This window comes from Canis lupus, chromosome 33 (genome assembly GCF_048164855.1).
Source record: "Canis lupus baileyi chromosome 33, mCanLup2.hap1, whole genome shotgun sequence".
Classification (NCBI taxonomy): Eukaryota; Metazoa; Chordata; class Mammalia; order Carnivora; family Canidae; genus Canis; species Canis lupus.
Window position 1 is genome coordinate 5698219 of NC_132870.1, and position 18972 is coordinate 5717190.

Consider the following 18972-nt stretch of genomic DNA (forward strand, 5'->3'; position numbering starts at 1 on the left):
AAACATGGAAAAGGACTCCCTACACCAAATTACCTTTCCAGTGCCCTGGCTTCCTTATCTGTGAAATTCCATTAATTAGCTGATCTCTAAGGTAACTTATAATCCCAAAGTCCCATGGCTTTATAGCTATTAAAAAAATGAATGGTATATTAAATCCATAGAAATAGCCTAGCTTCCAGGGAGAAATATGTGATTGGATAACTGGATTTTTCCAGTGCCTTCCATGTTACAAGTACTCACAAACATTGTTTTGTTTAACCTGCCCTGCAACATGCATGATTCCTGTTTCACATGTGCAGAAACTGAGCTCCGAGGGGCAGAGCAACTTACTCAAGATCACACAGCTAGTAAGTAGTTTGAGCCCAGATCTCTTTTTCTCAAAAGTCTACTCCTTTCCTCCACCACACCAAACTCCCTTTCCATGATCAGAACACTATTATTATTAACTTTGAGATAAAGCTACTGGGTAGGATTGTAGAAACAAATATCTATTTGTCAATTTGTCATCACAGCTGGAAAAACATCCTAAAGACTGCCTAATTGTTCAGAATATTGAGAACCCATGTCATTTTGTCATGATATTTTAAATACATGGAATAGATGAATGATATGAAAGTTTATCAAACCCAGTTTAGATGTGAATTTGACGTTTAAAAAACCGACTCTGATACTGATCAGGAGACAGAGAGTAACTGATATAAACATTATTCTTGGGAGGAAAAAGAACAGAAACCATATGAATATCATAAATAAATAGAAGGAATTATTATAAATAAATAAAAGTATATGCAAATATTTTTCCATGATTTCAGAATTATACTAGCTTTCATTTCCATGAAAATAGGAAACAAATATTGCTACCACCTGGAAGAGAATACGTGATTGCTTATGAGAAAAAAGGAAATGTTAAAATTATAGCAATAATACTTATAGCTGAAAAGATGCATTTTACATTAAATTTTGCTTATGCATGATGGGGTGACTGGGTGATGGGCACTGAGGGGAGCACTTGATGGGATGAGCACTGGGTGTTATGCTATATGTTGGCAAATTGAACTCCAATAAAAAATATACAAAAAAATTTTGCTTATGCCTGTGTATATTAATGTATATTTAGGTGGTGAGTCAAAAGTCAAATTTAAAAGATGCATTAAGTAGCATCTACTTATTGGAACAGTTTACAGTTCAAATGTAAACTGTATGCAGATTTGGCATTATCTTTTGAAATAATAACTTACCTAAAAGAAATTCACTTTGAGAACAAACAGTTTTGATCTGGCATGTGGTTTTGAGGTGGCAAGAAAGAGAATTTCTTGAGGATATAGAGAACCAGCTTTGGATAATGACATCATCTTTGAAAACATTTTTTAAGGAGTAAGCCTTCATTTCTAGTTTGCAGACTTACTTTTCACTCATATTCAAAACTCACTCAGAAATGCACAAAAAAAATTATTTGAAATTCTTGAGCTAGCACATTAACGCCTCCCAACAATAGTGGCTTTCTTATATCACCTGGTAATCCCTTTAACAGCAACATGCAAATGGTCAGCATTTCAAGTGAATTATTTCATATACCTACTCTGATTGCCTGTTTCAGACAAGGTGCTCTGGTGGACAGGTGCTCAGCTGGAGAGTAAAATAATGGTAACCATGATTTTCCCAGAAGCCATCAGTTTGTGAGTATGAGTGAGGTCGCCTGAAACAATACTTTAATTTTCATTGGCTTTACCAATATGACTTAGGTCCTCAATAGCCATGTAAAGCTTCTGTGTCCTCAAATCATTTCTGGAAGCCACCAGTTGGTACCTTGTATTCTCACATGTAACCATGAACAGATTCCTGCTAGGCAGCTGCAACCCCTCCGTCAATGCCCCACTGCTCCTGTTGCTCCACCAGGCACAGCCACTCCTGGCAAAATGCACCAGTGCTCCATCAGGCTTCTTATGCTGGCTCTTCCAGGACATATGTCACTCCTCTGCCACTGCCGTGTTGGGCACAGCCCACTGATTCCTTGGGCCTTGACAGGGGCAGAGAAGTATTTCAGATGTATGCAAGAGGAGGTTATGATCCACACTGACTCTCTTTCAGATTCCAATGGATAAAAGCACACAGTCTAAGAACTGATAGCTAATTGATGATCACTTGTGGATTTATTAATGAACTGGGCAAGTGGCCAATGTGTCTTACAAAATTTGGTAAATTTTGGATTGAAGAATGCAATTTAGATCTAAAACCAAAGTATCTCATCCCATCCCCCCTCAAACACAGACCTTGGGGCCATCTGGAGCCTGGGGTGGGTTGGAAAGGTGAGGGAGAAATGACCTTTTAGAGCAGGCTTGCTTCATCAACTCTACTACTGGCTGACCAGAGATAGAAAGGGAAGGGTAGGAGGTTGATTCTCTCCCTTTGCGCTTTCTCGTACAGAAACAAAGTGAGCCAGAGAACCTGAGTGTCTACTGCTCCCGTGTGGGTCCTGCAGAGCAAGGGATCTATGCAGGAGCAGTCACTTTCAACACAGGGACATCCTCCCTGAAATGAGCTCCTGCTCCTCCTTTGTGGGAAAGCGGGTGTGGGGCTGGGAGAGAAGCTAGAAGTTTACTTTTAAAGAACACAGGCCTGATAAAAAGGAGAACAAAGTCCCTTCCTCTATGAAAACATGAAGACAGGAGATTAAACTTCTTCCCTGAAGACTATGTAATAGAACATGATAAAGTGCTGATGAGGAAGGGGCAGAGGCAGAACGGCCACCTTACTTTGTGTTACACTCTATTGAAGGGTCTCAGAGCACTGTAAAACAGAATCCCAGATGTTAGAGAGTTTATGGAGAGAGTCTTTCCAGCTTTGGCTTGTCATCCTTCTGCCTTCCCTGCCTCTAATCAGGTGGGCAGAGGAGACAATCTAAGCAACACACCTGCTTGGGCACAGAATTTGCTTTCCTTCCAAAGTAAGGAAGGATGTGCCATTGGCTTGGCCTGTCATACTTGGCTATTTTCCCTTAAAATTAATTCTCTTCCAGAAGATATCACAGTCCTCTCACCTGAAAATCTGCTTTGGAGCAGACTCAATAATTTGCCAAACATATCCATAGGCATCTAATCCCAGCAGTAGACATAGTGAGAATATTTCCCCCAGGATTCTCTTCTTCCTCAAAGGCAACTGGGGGGTCTGTCTTGTGAGTGAGTTAACCAGACACTGCCAATCATGCCTGCACCCCAGCGGGGACCTGGCCTAGGACTAAGCTGTCATTCCCCACTCTCGGCATAAACCATAATCTAATTTTATAAGCAGGTATATATATGTAGACTTGAGCTTTGAAGCAATTAAAACATAAAAACTAATTAAGATGATAATAAACAGGAGTTCAGGAATTCATTAAAATGGGAGGGTCCATTGAAATATTTACTCATTTTTTATTTTACTCAGCATTTATGAAGTATATTGTAGGCACCAAACACGGCTTATGGGGATAAAAAGATATTTACTCTCTGATCTTAAGGAGCTCAAAGTCCAGGTATAAAGGCAGATGTGTTAAGAAGCATATGACATCTCCTATATATCTTTACCAGAAAATGGCGTATACAACAAGTTTTATAAAAATGCAACATGATATATGCTATAATAACAAACACAAAGCGCTGTGAGGTACACAGTGGGGAGCAAGCAATTTGTAAGATAACATTAGGCAGTCTCTAAATTGGAAAGATTTGAGAACATATTAATGATGATAAGTACCTTGGCTTAATTTTTTAATACATGACTATTCCTGAGCCTGGATTTCTACTCTAATATTTGGTTAATGTACTTTAGTTTTTGCTTTATTTATGGCATATTCATGGCAGCCAGGACTATTAATGACTCTGGCTTATGAAAATAGACCTTTAATGAAGTAAACACATTTACTGGGAAACCATTAGAACATCTTGGTTCTGTGGAAAAACACAGTTATGTGTTACTGATAAATTAGTGATAAATTTCCTGCTTATGTAGCTGACCTGCCATGTTAGAGCATCATTCAAGCAATATTTTTGAAAATCAAACAAATATCCTTGTCCAAAAAGAAAGGGTTGAGTTCAAGTTTTTAAATGTTTTTCTTTCTTGCTTGTGTTCAGTTTATCCGAGATTTAAAAAAATAAAGAGTTTAAAAACATTTCTTTTAGTTTGGAATTTTAAAATTACTTGGAAGTCATTGTCATTCATTTGATCTATACTATCTCTCTGGGCTGGTAGGACAGATTTCTAAAACATTCATAGAAGTAGCTCCTAAATATTAACAGATTGAGGGATTTAGGAGTATACTGAGTCCACTATAGAAAGATTTCTCCTATTTTTTTAAAGATTTTATTTATTTATTCACTAGAGACACACAGAGAGAGGCAGAGACACAGGCAGAGGGAGAAACAGGCTCCCTACCCGGGGCCCGATGTGGGGACTCGATCCCTGGGACTCCGAGATCACACCCGGAGCCAAAGGCAGTCGCCCAACCACTGAGCCACCCAGGCATCTCGATTTCTTCTATTTTTACATTGTCCTCCTTTCCTTTTATTACACCTCAATTTCCGAAGCAGTCTCCTGTTTCCTACCTTACCGCCTCACACTTCAGGATTTTCATTGGTGTACTTGAATGCTGCACAGCTCTTTAAGTTTGAGTTAGTGATTCTGCATGTTCATCTTGAATAGCCCAGTATAGATCTCTCCTTACAGATTATATTCACGTACAGAATAGGTATATTTGATATAACATAGAGATTGATACAGCATAGAGTCATAAAATCTCATACCATTTAATATTTATTTAATTATTTTAAATTATTTATTTATTTAATATAATCAGTGATCGCATATGGTAGACATCTCTTATTTCTTTCTTCTGCTAGTAGCACCCTGACTTTTTCCTTGGAGATTCACCCATAGCTACCTCAGTCCATATGACCAGTCAGTGAGACAATTCTGCTTGCATCAGAAGTGCACGTGACTCAGGAAGGGTCAGTCAGAGCCAGCACTGGAGATCTGTAGGAACTAACCGGATGGGGTTCTATTTTGGTGGGAGTAAGCTTGGAGCTGTTGGAACCAGTCTGCTGTCTACGAATGACACTGTCACAAAGAAGACAAAGCTGAGAGATGGAGAGAGAGAAAGAGATCCTGGTCCTGATACTATTGTTTGAGCCCCTAGATCTAGTTAGTCCTAAATCTGGTAGAACCATGTATGTTTCAGAAAAGTGAGTCGATAAATTACTAAACTTATGATAGCATATTGTCCTTCTGCCTAAAGTTCACATTTTTTACATAAATTCTTATCGTCTCTTATCCATTTCCTCCACTAAATTGTAAATGCCTGGAGATCAGAATTCCCTACTACCTGGCAAATAACAGATGCTCAATAAGTATTTCTTCAAATGAACAATACAGAATCTACCCTTAAAGCAAAAATCAGTCCTCTCTGGGCTCGGACCTGGCTGGCGGCGACATGGCCAAACGCACCAAGAAGGTCGGAATCGTGGGTAGATACGGGACCTGCTATGGGGCCTCCCTCAGGAAGATGGTGAAGATTGAGATTAGCCAGCACGCCAGGTACACCTGCTCCTTCTGTGGCAAGACCAAGATGAAAAGGCAGCGGTGGGAATCTGACACTGTGGCTCCTGCATGAAGACCGTGGCCGGTGGCGCCTGGACCTACAACACCACTTCTGCTGTCACAGTAAAGTCTGCCATCAGAAGACTGAAGGAATTGAGAGACCAGTAGAAGCTCCGCCATTTGAAACATTGCTAGCCTATAATAAATGGGTTAATTTATATATATATATATACAAACAAAAAACAAATATCACACAGTTTAGCAACATTGATAATATATGTTAATATTTCTTTTATATATATTTTAATGTATGTTTTATTTTTTAAAATAAATTACTGGGTTTTTTAAAAGATTTTATTTATTTATTCATGAGAGACACACAGAGAGAGAGAGAGAGAGAGGCAGAGACACAGGCAGAAGGAGAAGCAGGCTCCATGCAGGGAGCCCGACGTGGGACTCGATCCCGGGTCTCCAGGATCAGGCCCTGGGCTAAAGGCGGCGCTAAACTGCTGAGCCACCTGGGCTGCCTCGCTGTATGTTTTATATATGTTAATGTTCCTTTCTTTTTTATGAAGGCTAAACTTTATAATTAGATTACCATGTTTCTGGACAGGAAATGGGAGAGTACTTGGTTTAAAACTATTTGGAAAATAATTTGCAGCAATACAAATTCTGCTTATGGAATTGCAAAAAAAAAAATAGATATGTAGGGAGAAATGATAGTTTCTACTATACTTAAAGTTACTGGTATCATAAACACAGATTGACTGGACAGTTCCATGGAGAACCACAATCTAATTCCTTCCATGCCTACTCTAATAAATTAATCACAACGTTATTCAATATGTGATAATCCTGATACACAGTTTCACTTTGCTCTCCTAACTCTCTTGGTTTCTATTGTTGCAGTGTGAAGCTACAATAAGGGAAACCATCCATTACTTCACTAAATATGTGTTTAACAATTTGGGATTTCCCCTATGTCTCACTTGTGAAAAGTCTACAAATGGAAGACTAGAAATATTGCTACCTGTCTTTGCTGGAACTGCCTACTGGAAGGGTCTCTTTATCCATGAATTTCTGGATAAATAAGAATTAATAGCTAAGAAAGATCAATGACTCACAGCACACATAATTTGTCAGTTGAGAGAAGCAGTATTTAGAGTGGCAGGGAAAGGTAGAGGCTAATCACAAAACATTAGTAAAGGGAAGACGTTTAGAATTAACCTACACTCTATTTCCTCAATCATGAGAGATTCATATCTGAAAAGAACAGACACACACACACACACACACACACAGAAAATGAACAAACCAGTATCACACCATACCTCCCTAGCATACCCAGTAAATTTCCTCTCCCTCAGACTCCCTTATCCTTAAACAACATCAGCTTTTAATCGACAAGAGACTGAGATTCATTTGCTAGCAGGTGCGGCATTACTGGATGGCTCTTTCAAGGTAGCTGCCTCTGGCTTTTCTCTCTAACTTGGAGTTCTATTTAACTGATGTGTAACTGAAAGTTCAATGCCTGATGGCTTCTTGCCAAGAGGGTTCACCTTCAAGGTAGCCTGGCTTCATTTCACGAAAGACTCTTTTAATCCTGCTTCTGTAAATCAAAACCGAATTTTAAAACACGAAGCATTCTTTATTTTTTTATTGCCTTTATCCTACCTGGTTTAGGAAGAAGTTGAGTTCTCTGATACTCTGTGGTCTGACATTTGGCATGCTTTGCTCTTTTGTGGTAAGCAGTTAGTGATTCTCTGTATTGTTTTTTTGAATTCTAATTACTAAGATTTTAACATGGGAAGGCAAGACAAGCTTACTTTCTTTGAAAGTTTCTGCTTCATGTGGCCATTTTTATGAACATAAAAATATTTTGGTAAAATTCTATTTGTTTAGCTCTTAATCCTCTGGGTTTAGAATAAGCCTTGCAAGCCTTTTACTAGTAGGATAAACCAATTCTTTACCAAGAGGTTTTTATGTCACTCTCTTGCAGTGGCATGTAGACTCTTCTTTTTTATAATTTTAACAAATAACACAGTTTCTGACAATTGTTTTTTTTTTAATTTTATTTATTTATTTGAGAGAGAGTGAGTGCATGGGCAGGGGGAGGAGCAGAGGAAGAGGGAGAGAGAGAACCTCCAGCAGACTGTTTGCTGAATGCAGAGCTCGATATGGGGCTTGATTCCAAGACCCTGAGATCATGATCTGAGCTGAAACCAAGAGTTAGGTGCTTAACCAACTGAGCCACCCAGGCGCCCCTATAACAACTTTTACCGAAATACTGCAGGATGCATATTAATCTCAATGGTTCTGGCAAAAATAACTTAAAATATTTTGTAGAAGTTGCTCTTACCCATATGAATAGGAAATAAATGTAGACATCTATGTTGTACTCCTGGATATTGCTGAATATTCCTGCAAGCACTGCAGTTTCTAAGGATCTCTCAATTTGGATATTTAAATATAATCCACCTCTCCTTTCACTGTTATATCAGTACTTAAATGACTTATTACCAGGTAATATGAACTGCCATAGAAGTCCTTGAACTTCATTCAGATAAATTTTGAACAGCATTCACTTTCTTTTTCATGTGACCTTTATTACATAAGGTATATATGCTTATTGATTAAAAATTAGAAAGATACACACAAAAATCCACTTGTAATCCCACCACCCCCTCCATATTTTAATGTTTATATATCTAGATTTTCTGCATATTAAAATTGTCTATTCACTTAAAACAAATTGTGGACAACTTTCCAAAACACAGTATTCATTTAAATGGATTTGTTGCCTACAGAATCTTCCCCACAACCTGAATCTATAAGCAAAATCTTGAGGTAATTCCTCATGGCCCAAGTAGGCATGTCTCTATTTTTTTGGAGTAAATCTTTCTTGTTTTATGCTGACTTATCACAATCTGTCTTCCTACATATTATGGAGAAAATAATTTTGAAGCCGTTCTTTGAATTTATGAGTCATTTTATAATACTGTCTCCCCAACTTGGGCTTTGCCTACATCAATAAAATTTTCCAAAGTAATTGATTCAGCCAAAAGAAATCACCAGAGAGCTTTGCCAAGGACTTCACATATGAGGAACTCTATCGAATATCAATAACAGTATTCTGGGCCTATGAGTGATTCAACTTTGTAATAATACTTGTGCCTGGCACAGAGTAAGCTAGCAATAAATCCTAAGTGATAAACAAAATAAAACAATTTACATAAGAAAGAGTAAATCTACAATGTCAATGGTGGTGCCAAAAGCCCATGGCAATTGACTATTTTTTATATTAAAATAATATGAGATACTAATAAAAATATTTAATGAGGTAACAATTTTATAAAATAGCCTTAGAAGTGATAATTTTATTAAAAATAAACATTTTGGGGATTCCTGGGTGGCTGAGTGGTTGAGCATTTGCCTTTGGCTCAGGTTATGATTCCAGAGTTCTGGGATCGAGTCCTACATCGGGCTTCCTACAGGGAGTCTGCTTCTCCCTCTGTCTGTCTCTGCCTCTCTCTGTCTCTCATGAATAAATAAATAAAATCTTTTAAAAAAAGGAAGAATAGAGAGAAATTTTTAAAAATAAACATTTTTTTAAGATTTAATATGTACCTGACATGAACACATATGAGCATTTACATATACTCTTTTATATACATGTTTCAGAACAACTCTATGAGACAGGTGTCTCAAATCCCATTTTACAGATAACAGGCACAGAGATAAAGTAAATTGCTGTACATCATCCATGTGGCAAGTGGCAGAGGAAGTTAAATCAAGCTTTGTGTGACTCAGATGCCCTTTGCATTATCCTTAAAATGCATGTGGCCTTCCACAGATATTGGGATATGACTACAGACTCCATTCCATTGTTACTATACTAAACTTATGACCCTAGAAAGACAGGAAAGTTAGAAACTATAATGTGACTTATATTTGAGTCCCACATGAGTGTGTCCAGAGATGTCCTTCTTTAAGGTAAAAGGAATACCTCTCATATTAAGAATTCCAGGATACAGATTGACTGATATTCAGATTTATCATTGATTACTTGCAAATAGACTTCAATTGCCTTCTCCTTCCTTAAAGAGGATCCCTTCCCTGGTTCTGAAAATATTGGCAATGGGACAGACAGTAGCAATAGTAAGGAATAAAGTCAAGTGAAATGAATTAATAGAACCGTATTAAAGCTAATCCATATATAACTAGTTTTTAAAAAAGAAAACCATAATTCAAGAGAAAATTGATATGTGTTATCCAACCTAGACAGTGTTATGGTAGTGATAAAACTGTTGTAGCATTACAGAAAGAAACAATGTTTCTAAGGCTGTCTGATGAGTCATTGAAACAGAAGTCCAACTGGCTCTAGCCTTTTAGAAGACATTTTTTCTACGATATTGCTAACAAGCTTATATGACTCATTCTACACCAAAGATAAACTCTAAAGAGCAATGTGACTCTAAGAATAACTTCTAATAAGTAGGAGGACTAACTGTGGTTCTGTTTGCTCACTAACTCCACAAAGAGTTATTCCATTTGGTGGTGAATACAGTATTGCTCTCAAATTTATTTTCTTCTTCAATATCGGTTGACCACAAATTATAGTTTCCAGCACCACTGTTGTTGCCAAAATTTCCAAGAGGATCCTTGGCACCTTTCTCAGGTACCTTGCAGGCATGCTGAGAATGGAAACAAAGCGAGCAGACAGGATACTGTGACAAGGGCTATGATGGGCTATAGTTGGTCAGGACTCCATGGATGCACAGTGAAGGAGAGCATGGAGAAGTGGGAAGAAAGCATTTCTTTTGAGAGATTTCATTTAGGGCATGTGGAATCCAGGTGGAGAAAGTGGTAAAGATGCTCTAGGCTAAGAAGGTGTACAAATAAAGTCACAGAGGAATGACAGAGCAACTTTCAGGGACTGGAAACAGCTGAGTATGGGTTACATGGTAAGGTGCAGATAGTGAGTGTTGGGATGGTAGGTCTGTCTCTAATCAAATACTCTTTACCTTTGGCTGTTCATTGGGTGGTGAACTAGCCTTCTATGAGGAAACATTAAGAGAGCTTTGCTGGTTTGCTCCTGTGCTCCTTCCTGCGCTTCAGTGCGGGGTATGTATGCATGTACTTGAATATTCCTTCCCACTAAGTGGTCAGCTCTGAGGACAGGAGCCATATGCATCAAAGAAGGTTTCAGACTAAGCATCATCCTCAAAGCTATGAGGAGCGCAAAGGAGTACCCTCAGAGGAACACACTATGTATAAAGTTGAGATCAGTTAGAAAGCATCTTTCAAGTAAACTGCTGAGTCAAATGAAAGGAAGGTGGAATACATTTCAAGTATACAAGGACCACAAAACACTACTAATAAAAGGATGTTTTATTAATAATAAAAAGAGGGAGCTAACTGTTGGACCTAAAAAAAAAAAAGATGAACAGGAATTGGCATGAGGAGCATTTGTAAAGCCATGGCAGTGGGAAGCCTCAGACCACACATGGATGATAGCAGGTGGATTCACATACATGGTAGATATATGGTAGATGGGAGCTTTGTCAAAAATCAGTGAGAATGAGGATGGTATGATGGATGATGTTAACTAGATCGAAAGGCTGACCCAACTAATCCTTGGAGAATGGATGGAATATAAATAATAAATAACACAAATTGAGTTGATAGTGAAAGATCCTGATTGCCTGACAGAAAATAAATAATTGGATTGAAACCAAGGTAAGGTAGCTTGTGAGTTCTTGAGGAAGTCATAAAATATTATAGCTAAAAAGATAGAGAGAGGCAGTATCTGGCAATAATTTCACTCTCTTCACAGAATGGAGATACTGGATCTAAAACATACAAGACACTGATGACCTTGTTTTGATGTGACCGATTCCATATTACAAACTGAGGAGACGGACTAAATAGACCAAGGCTTTGGTTCCAACCTTGATTTTCTCTGTGCTATTTATTTCTCCTTTCACTCTGAAAACGTAGATCTTTTTGTTTATTTGTTTTTAACTTCTTTTTGTCTTTATTTTCATACGTTATCTGGGGAGAGCCACATCATCTCTCTTGGTATCAGATTCTTTGCCTGTTAACATGTACAATCCAGATTATCCCTGAGGGTGCCTTTCAGATTTAGAATTCTATGAAATTGCATAAAATTGGTGGAATACAATCTTAATGTAACTTTATCCATGGATAAGAAAATCCTTGTTGACTTTACCTAGGGGACCTAGAAGGCTTGAGGAGAACTTTCCAAGTGATTAGTCTAATGTTGATTTAATTTTTTTTCATATTTTAACACCTCTGACATAGAGGTATGTCATATAGCCAATGGCATTATACCACCGTAACTGACAGCATATTTTTCTTCTTAGCAGTTCATAAAATAATGGTGTGTTATGCAACTGAATTTTCCTTTAACTCTCAAATCCAGTTAAGGTCAGGGTATATATAGAAGCAGATCTTTCAAAGATCTAATGTAACACTATTTAGATGAATCAGGAACACAGGTGGAATGGGGACAGAGTCTTCAAAGTGATTGCCAATTATTATGTCAGAAAATCTTCCTGGACTGTAAGACCGTTCCTTTATGTCTTCTACTCTAGGACACTCTTAAATAATTGTAATTATTCTCAATAAGGCTCAGGATTCTGTTGGTTGATGCTTTTATTGTATCATTATTATGTACTAATATTTATCATCATCATCATTATTAATCTAGGCCAGTGTTTTTCAAACTGTAGCCTACAACCTATTTATGGATTATGTAGTCAATACAGTGGGTTACGGTAGCATTTTAATAAATAAAGTAGGATAAACCAAAATAGTCTCTCATAGTACATTCCATATGGTGAGAGTATCATTTCCTGAGACTTCTTTCAGATGTATTTACTTGTACTCAGACATACGTATATTCACATATGTGACTACTGGTACATAGTTTAAGTTGTATTTCTACTGTGGATTGTGTTTAGAAAAGATCTAAAAATGCTATTCCACATCCAATCTTAGAGGTGGTCATGACTATTGTAAATGGCTTGCAGCATGAGCAGCCAAGCAGAGAGATGCTGAATTTGGGATCAGCGTTTCTGGCCCTCATAGCAGCACATCTATACTCCCACCAATCACATACTTGGCCAAATAAAACTGTACTTTGATTGGGTTTGAACTAGCCACTCATAAATAAATCTCTGATGAATCTATTCTCTTTGTAAGACATCTCTATGACCGGTCTTATTCAAGAGCTTTTCTACTTGATGGCTCCCTAACTGCTTTTTACTTGATTGGTACAGTTATAGGCATTTATGACAAGAAATTCCAATTGACATTTGACGTTTGGTTACAACATTTATTTCTCTTATCAGAAGATTTCCTAAGGAAGGCTTTACCTTGGAATTTTGACTTATAGGTTTATTGTCTTTTAGGCAGTACATTCACATAAGGAAGGTATTTGAGGAAGTGGATACTCTTAACTACCTTTCCTTCCTAATTACTCACAACCATAAATGGTCAAGACCCCTTTACAGGCATATAGGTTCATGTGGTGTTTCCTATAGTGCCAGGAGTTTCTGCTTTCACTTCCATTTCAAGCATCTTCCCAGTACATCACAGAAGGGGATTCCTACAAAGGGGGAAATGAAACCAGCAGCTGCAATAATAAAAGTGGGAAAGGACTGCTTTTTCACCTACAATCTCTATGGTAGTTGAATCAGTGTCTTCCTGAAGGATATCCTTAGTTTAGCTTTTCAGATGTATCGACATTCTAATGCTGATACTGCTGCTCAACCAGATGGAGCATTCTGTGAGTCTCTGAGATCTCCTCTAGCAACCATTTCATTTTACAAATAAGGAAACTGAGGCCCAGATGAGAGAGTGGCTAGCCAACACTCAGAAAGCTTGTTACTGGCAGATTTGAGACAGCTAAATTGTCCCTCAGCAAATTAGTTGTTACTTTAATTTATTGTATTTAGATTCTTTCTCAAGGATACCTTAAATCTTTGTGGGAGGCTTAAGACCTGGCTTAAGCATTTTAAATCTATTATTGAGTCTCCCAAGAGAAGTTTCTCCTCTTATAAAAATTCATGCTAGACAGTTAAAATTAATAAATTCTAATAAATTAGGTAAGTCATATAATCTGATCTTAAATTCCTTTGCTATTCTTTTCATGTATTTCAAAAGCAGAAAAATAAAAGCTGTGCTTTCTTTTTCAAGATATCTGTGAGGAAGATCAATAGTGAACAGATTTCCCTACAGCATATACATTTTATAATAGCAAGTTTCTTTGTCCACTGGGATGCTGTGAAGTAATATCATCTTCTATTTCCAATGAATACAAAAACAATACACATGGTTTAAATATAAGGATTGAGTCACCGCTACTTCCAAAGGAGCCAAAGAATTTTATTTGTAAGTTGGAGCATACAGACAATTCAGGAAACGAGTGCCTTTGAAAAATTACTACAGTTGACCCTTGAACAGCACAGGTTTGAACTGCAAGGGTCCACTTATATGCAGGGTTTTTTTTCCTGATAAATAGATACAGAACTGTAAATGTATTTTCTCTTCCTTATGATTTCCTTAATAACATTTGCTTTTCTCTAGCTTACTTTATTGTAAGAATACAGTATATAGTACATATACAAAATGTGTGCTAATGGACTATTTGTATTATCAGTAAGTTTTCTGGTCCATAGAAAGCAAATGGTATTTTAAAAAGCCAGTAGTGTTAGGAAAGTCAAGGTTAAATACAAATTTTCGACTGTGCCAGGGTGTCAGTGCTCCTAACTCCTGAGTTGTTCAGGAGTCAACTGTATTTTGAATGAAAAAAAGAAGATAGAGTTTAAAATAAGCCAGATGAGCCCGAGAGAAAGAACTTTCTGACATCTGAGTAAGCAAAACAACCTCAGATGTCTTTGATTAGTGTGTTTTCAGAGAGTTTGCTGTCAGGAAAATTTCTATCTAAACAAATTCTGTTTTTTAATTCATATCTTTGTAAAATGTGTTTCACTAGAAAAATGAATTTATTTTGAATAGGATGTTTAAAACTAACTGACAAAATATTAAGGAAAACTTTTACAAACGATCTGATAAAAGAAAAATTATGTTCAAAATACCAAAAAATCACACCCCAAAATAGATAAATTCATAAAATAAGTGGAAAAATATGAATATACCAGTATGTATAATGATCAATAAATATGCTCACTGAAGGACATCCATTCAATCTATTATGTAATAATTGAACTATTAGTTATTATGTAGTAAGGCAGAAAATATTTATGATATATTAAGTAGAGAGGCTACAAAATTGTGTATACAAAATGACTAGAGTTATGTGACTCCTCCATCCATCTTATTACTCTATGTATAACACACACACATACAACAGTTATTTAAATGGTGGTTCTTGAAAGATTTTAATATTAATAGCAAGTATCCTCGGTAATATTTTTGAGATACTTGTTTCCTTTTTCTTTATTTTCAAAATTTCATAAAACAACCATGAATTTCAGTTTTGAGAATAATAAATAAATGTGTTTTGCTTTAGTGGTGAGAATCTGTCCCCCTCCCCATATTATTTTCACTGTCAAGTTTGTGTTCAGTAAAGCCTTCACAACTCCCTAGGATTTCCTCAGTTTATGTTCAAGTACTTCATTTTTCCTGAACTCACCTGGCAGTCCTGTAAATAAGATCATAGATGAGACTATAAAATAAAATAAAAGCAACTGTGAACATCCAAATGATGTCAGAGTACACAGAGTTCACAACAACTGACAAATTTGGCACGCTGAAGTCTAGGGGTTTTGCTCCTCTACTGATTCAGAGCCTATTTCCTGGTGCTGTATCCATAAATTTTATACCCTTGGCTATTTGACTTCCAAGTTTAGTAGATTAGAGGCAAGTCTGAAGGAGGGTGGGGGTGTGGAGCAGCTGCTGACAGCCTGGCAACAAGGAAAGTGATAGAAAACTATAAAAAGAAAATTAGGGAGAAAACCTTTAAACATTCAGTTGATGGAGAGTTTGAACAAAGGAGGCAAATAAATTTACATCCTTCTGTAGGAACCAGATCAGCCTTATGTAGTTGTAGAGAAAAATAACTAGTTTTAACAATAATTACGGGGATCCCTGGGTGGTTCAGTGGTTTGGCGCCTGCCTTAGGTCCAGGGCGTGATCCTGGGGTCCTGGAATCGAGTCCCACATCAGGCTCCCTGCATGGAGCCTGCTTCTCCCTCTGCCTGTGTCTCTGCCTCTCTCTCTCTCTCTCTGTGTCTCTCATGAATAAATAAATAAAATCTTTTTAAAAAAATTAACAATAACTAACACCAAGTAATAAAGGAAAGGTAAAATTATAACCAGAATATACTCTTCAGGAAAGAGAATAATAAATTGTGTTTGTTTAATATAATCTCCATAGAAAAATTACAACAAAAATATTCTTGTATTTCAGGGAATAAATTGCCAACTCTTTTGAATGATTCATTCCCAGATATTTCAGGATAATTTATTTGTACTGTAATCTTTTAACCTTTTGCTCACTTTTCTCATTACTTGAGAACATTTGCTTCTTGGTTAGTGTTAGCCCAATGTTAGGACCACTAAATTAACAGTCCCTCTATAGACTGATACCATAGACAGGGGAGGTAATAGCATGTCGAGACAAGAATGTGGCTAAATTGTGCTATCCTTGCTCTTTATGGGTGTTCATCCCAGTGTCCACTGTAAGCTAATAAATGCCTTACAGTAGCAAATCAGTAAATTATTTTTGTGCAGCTTTTGGTACCCTTTATAACTTGCTGTATGACTCCCTTTGGTACAACCAGCTGCCAGCTGCTTGCAAAGAGCAGATCCTGGTTGACATAACCTGGTTGCAGAGCCCCACCTTAAAAGGTAAAACTGGGAGACTCTAGAATCCAGGAGGTAATAACACCACTGACAAATTGCTGACTCAGAATGCCCAAATTCTTTATAAGCACAGAATAAAAATTCCTTTTTTTTTTTAAATACTTATTTATTTCTTCATGAGAGATACACAGAGAGGCAGAGACAGGCAGAGGGAGAAGCAGGCTCCCATGGGGAGCCTGATGCAGGACTCAATGCCAGGACCCCAGGATCACAACTGTGACCTGAAGGCAGACACTCAACCACTGAGCCACCCAGATGCCCCCCCCGAATAAATATTCCTTAAAATTCAGTTAATTCAGTTCACTTGGGTGTATTCTATATTTGATTGATTGAGTGTTCCTCTTCTACCTCTGTTCCCCAATTTAAGTACTCAAGTTTTTCTACTGTGAAAGTTTTACTTTTGCTGGTGCCAATCGCCTCTTTCCCCTTTTTCTCAAAATTTCCATTTCCCTAATATTTTAGCCTAGAGGTGGTTCTGCTCACTCCTGCCTCCCACAGCCTTGGCCCCAGCCCAAGGCTGGTGGGTGGAGCGTGGTGTGTCAGGGACTGTCTGGGTCAGAAGTGACGGGGCTGTGACGCTCAGCTGCCAGGAACAGACTTGGGCTCCAGCTGCGTGTCCAGTGGAGAAAGGACTCTTTCAGCGCCCCCTCTCTTGCAGGATAAGGACCCATAGAAGTTTCTTTTTCTGTCTCTGCCTTTAGTGCACCTATCACAGCCCAACGTTGCCTTTGCTCTGTTTTCCTTCAGCTTTCCCAAATGGGACACATAAAGTTTAGGGGACTCATCGTTTGTGCCTGGAAGCTACTCAGAATTTACATCTTAAAAAAAGTCTCCCCCCAGGGATGCCTGGGTGGCTCAGCGATTGTCTGCTATGGCTCAGGTCGTGATCCCCGTGTCTTGGGATCGAGTCCCACATCGGGCTCCCTCAAGGAGCCTGCTTCTCCCTCTGCCTGTGTCTCTGCCTCTCTCTCTTTCTGTGTCTCTCATGAATAAATAAATGAAATCCCTAAAAAAAAAAAGTCTCCCCTAAATCGAAATACTCTCTATCCCTTCCTGTCCCAGTGTGGCATCCCACTCAATTTCCACTGGATTTTTGTCTAGTTATTTTCACTCCCATTTCTCTTGAAGCCAAACTCAGCCACCCCTCAGTTATTTACTAAGGAGGCTATTTCTCTCCAACAGACTATATCTTGTTTCCAACTCAGCTTCCCTTCTTTCCGGCTTCTATTTTTTCTCCTCCATCCACCTAATCTCTAAGTGCTTGCTCTCCAACCATACACTAATTCGGCCCTCTCCTCTCCTGGTTTCTTTCCCTATTATTCTTTAGTCTTTCCCTTGGTTCACTTTCTCTTGCCTCATTTCCCTCCCCTTGTCTCCCATTCCCTTCCTCAGCCTAATTCTTTCCCTTGTTCCTCTTAGTAATTATCTTTTCCGTCCTTTATGGACTGTTTGTTTTGCTTTCCCTCTTCTGATAAACTGAATCTGGCAAGAAGAAAAGATATTTCCTGCCTGTGAAATTGTGCCATTCCACTTTAAGAAAAATAAGCACTGCCAGTAGAATTAGTTAACATTAACGAAAAATAAATATTTGTAGAAAGATAGGAAGCAGGACAAAAAGTACTTATTTGCTATAGTGGAAGTTAAAAATTGATACTGTGAACTAAAAAGGAAACATTTCTTTTAATAGTTCAAGAGCCAAAGTTGGCAAACTCAGTGTTAATATGCTTAAGGTCTATTGTCAAGTCTGTCTTATTGAGTATTTTTATCTAATAGTATTCAATTTATCATTTTGTACGATTTTTGTTTTTCTAATTATTAATTTTCTTAACGGCATAAGTCTATCATAATTTTTTAAAATTTTTATTTATTTATGATAGTCACAGAGAGAGAGAGAGAGAGGCAGAGACATAGGCAGAGGGAGAAGCAGGCTACATGCACCGGGAGCCGGCCATGGGATTCGATCCCAGGTCTCCAGGATCGCACCCTGGGCCAAAGGCAGGTGCTAAACCGCTGCGCCACCCAGGGATCCCTATCATAATTTTTTTAAATGCAAAGGTTATATCATGAAAAGTTATTCTCCCATCTGCTAAAACCCAGGTCACTTTCCCAGATGCACTCACAGTTTAGGATAGACAAGAAATCTCCATTCATAAATAATAATGTGTATATTATATATATAAAACCAAATTGCTGTAATCTTTATTTCCCTATCTTTATACAAATGAAAGCATACTGTACATAACTTATTTCATTTGCTAAATTAATATGTAATAGAGTGAATTCCAGTATGTACTTATAAATCTATTTTATTCTTTTTCACTGTTAGTAGAACTCCATTTTATTAATATTCTATACCTCAGCAGTTCTCAAATTATTTTGGTCTCTTATCCAAACTTTCTACTCTTAGGAGTTACTAAGAAGTGGGCAGCCCAGGTGGCTCAGTGGTTTAGCACTGCCTTCAGCCCAGGGTGTATTCTGGAGACCCGG

General features: G+C 37.8%; 1 protein-coding gene and 1 pseudogene across 8 annotated transcripts in view; one reads left to right on the forward strand and one right to left on the reverse strand.

Annotated features, from left to right (window-relative positions):
* Nucleotides 1-18972, reverse strand: part of RASGEF1B (RasGEF domain family member 1B) — a 545064-nt gene that overhangs the window by 98532 nt on the left and 427560 nt on the right. The gene's annotated exons all lie outside the window — the stretch shown is intronic.
* On the forward strand, nt 5465-5775 carry LOC140623450 (large ribosomal subunit protein eL43-like; annotated as a pseudogene).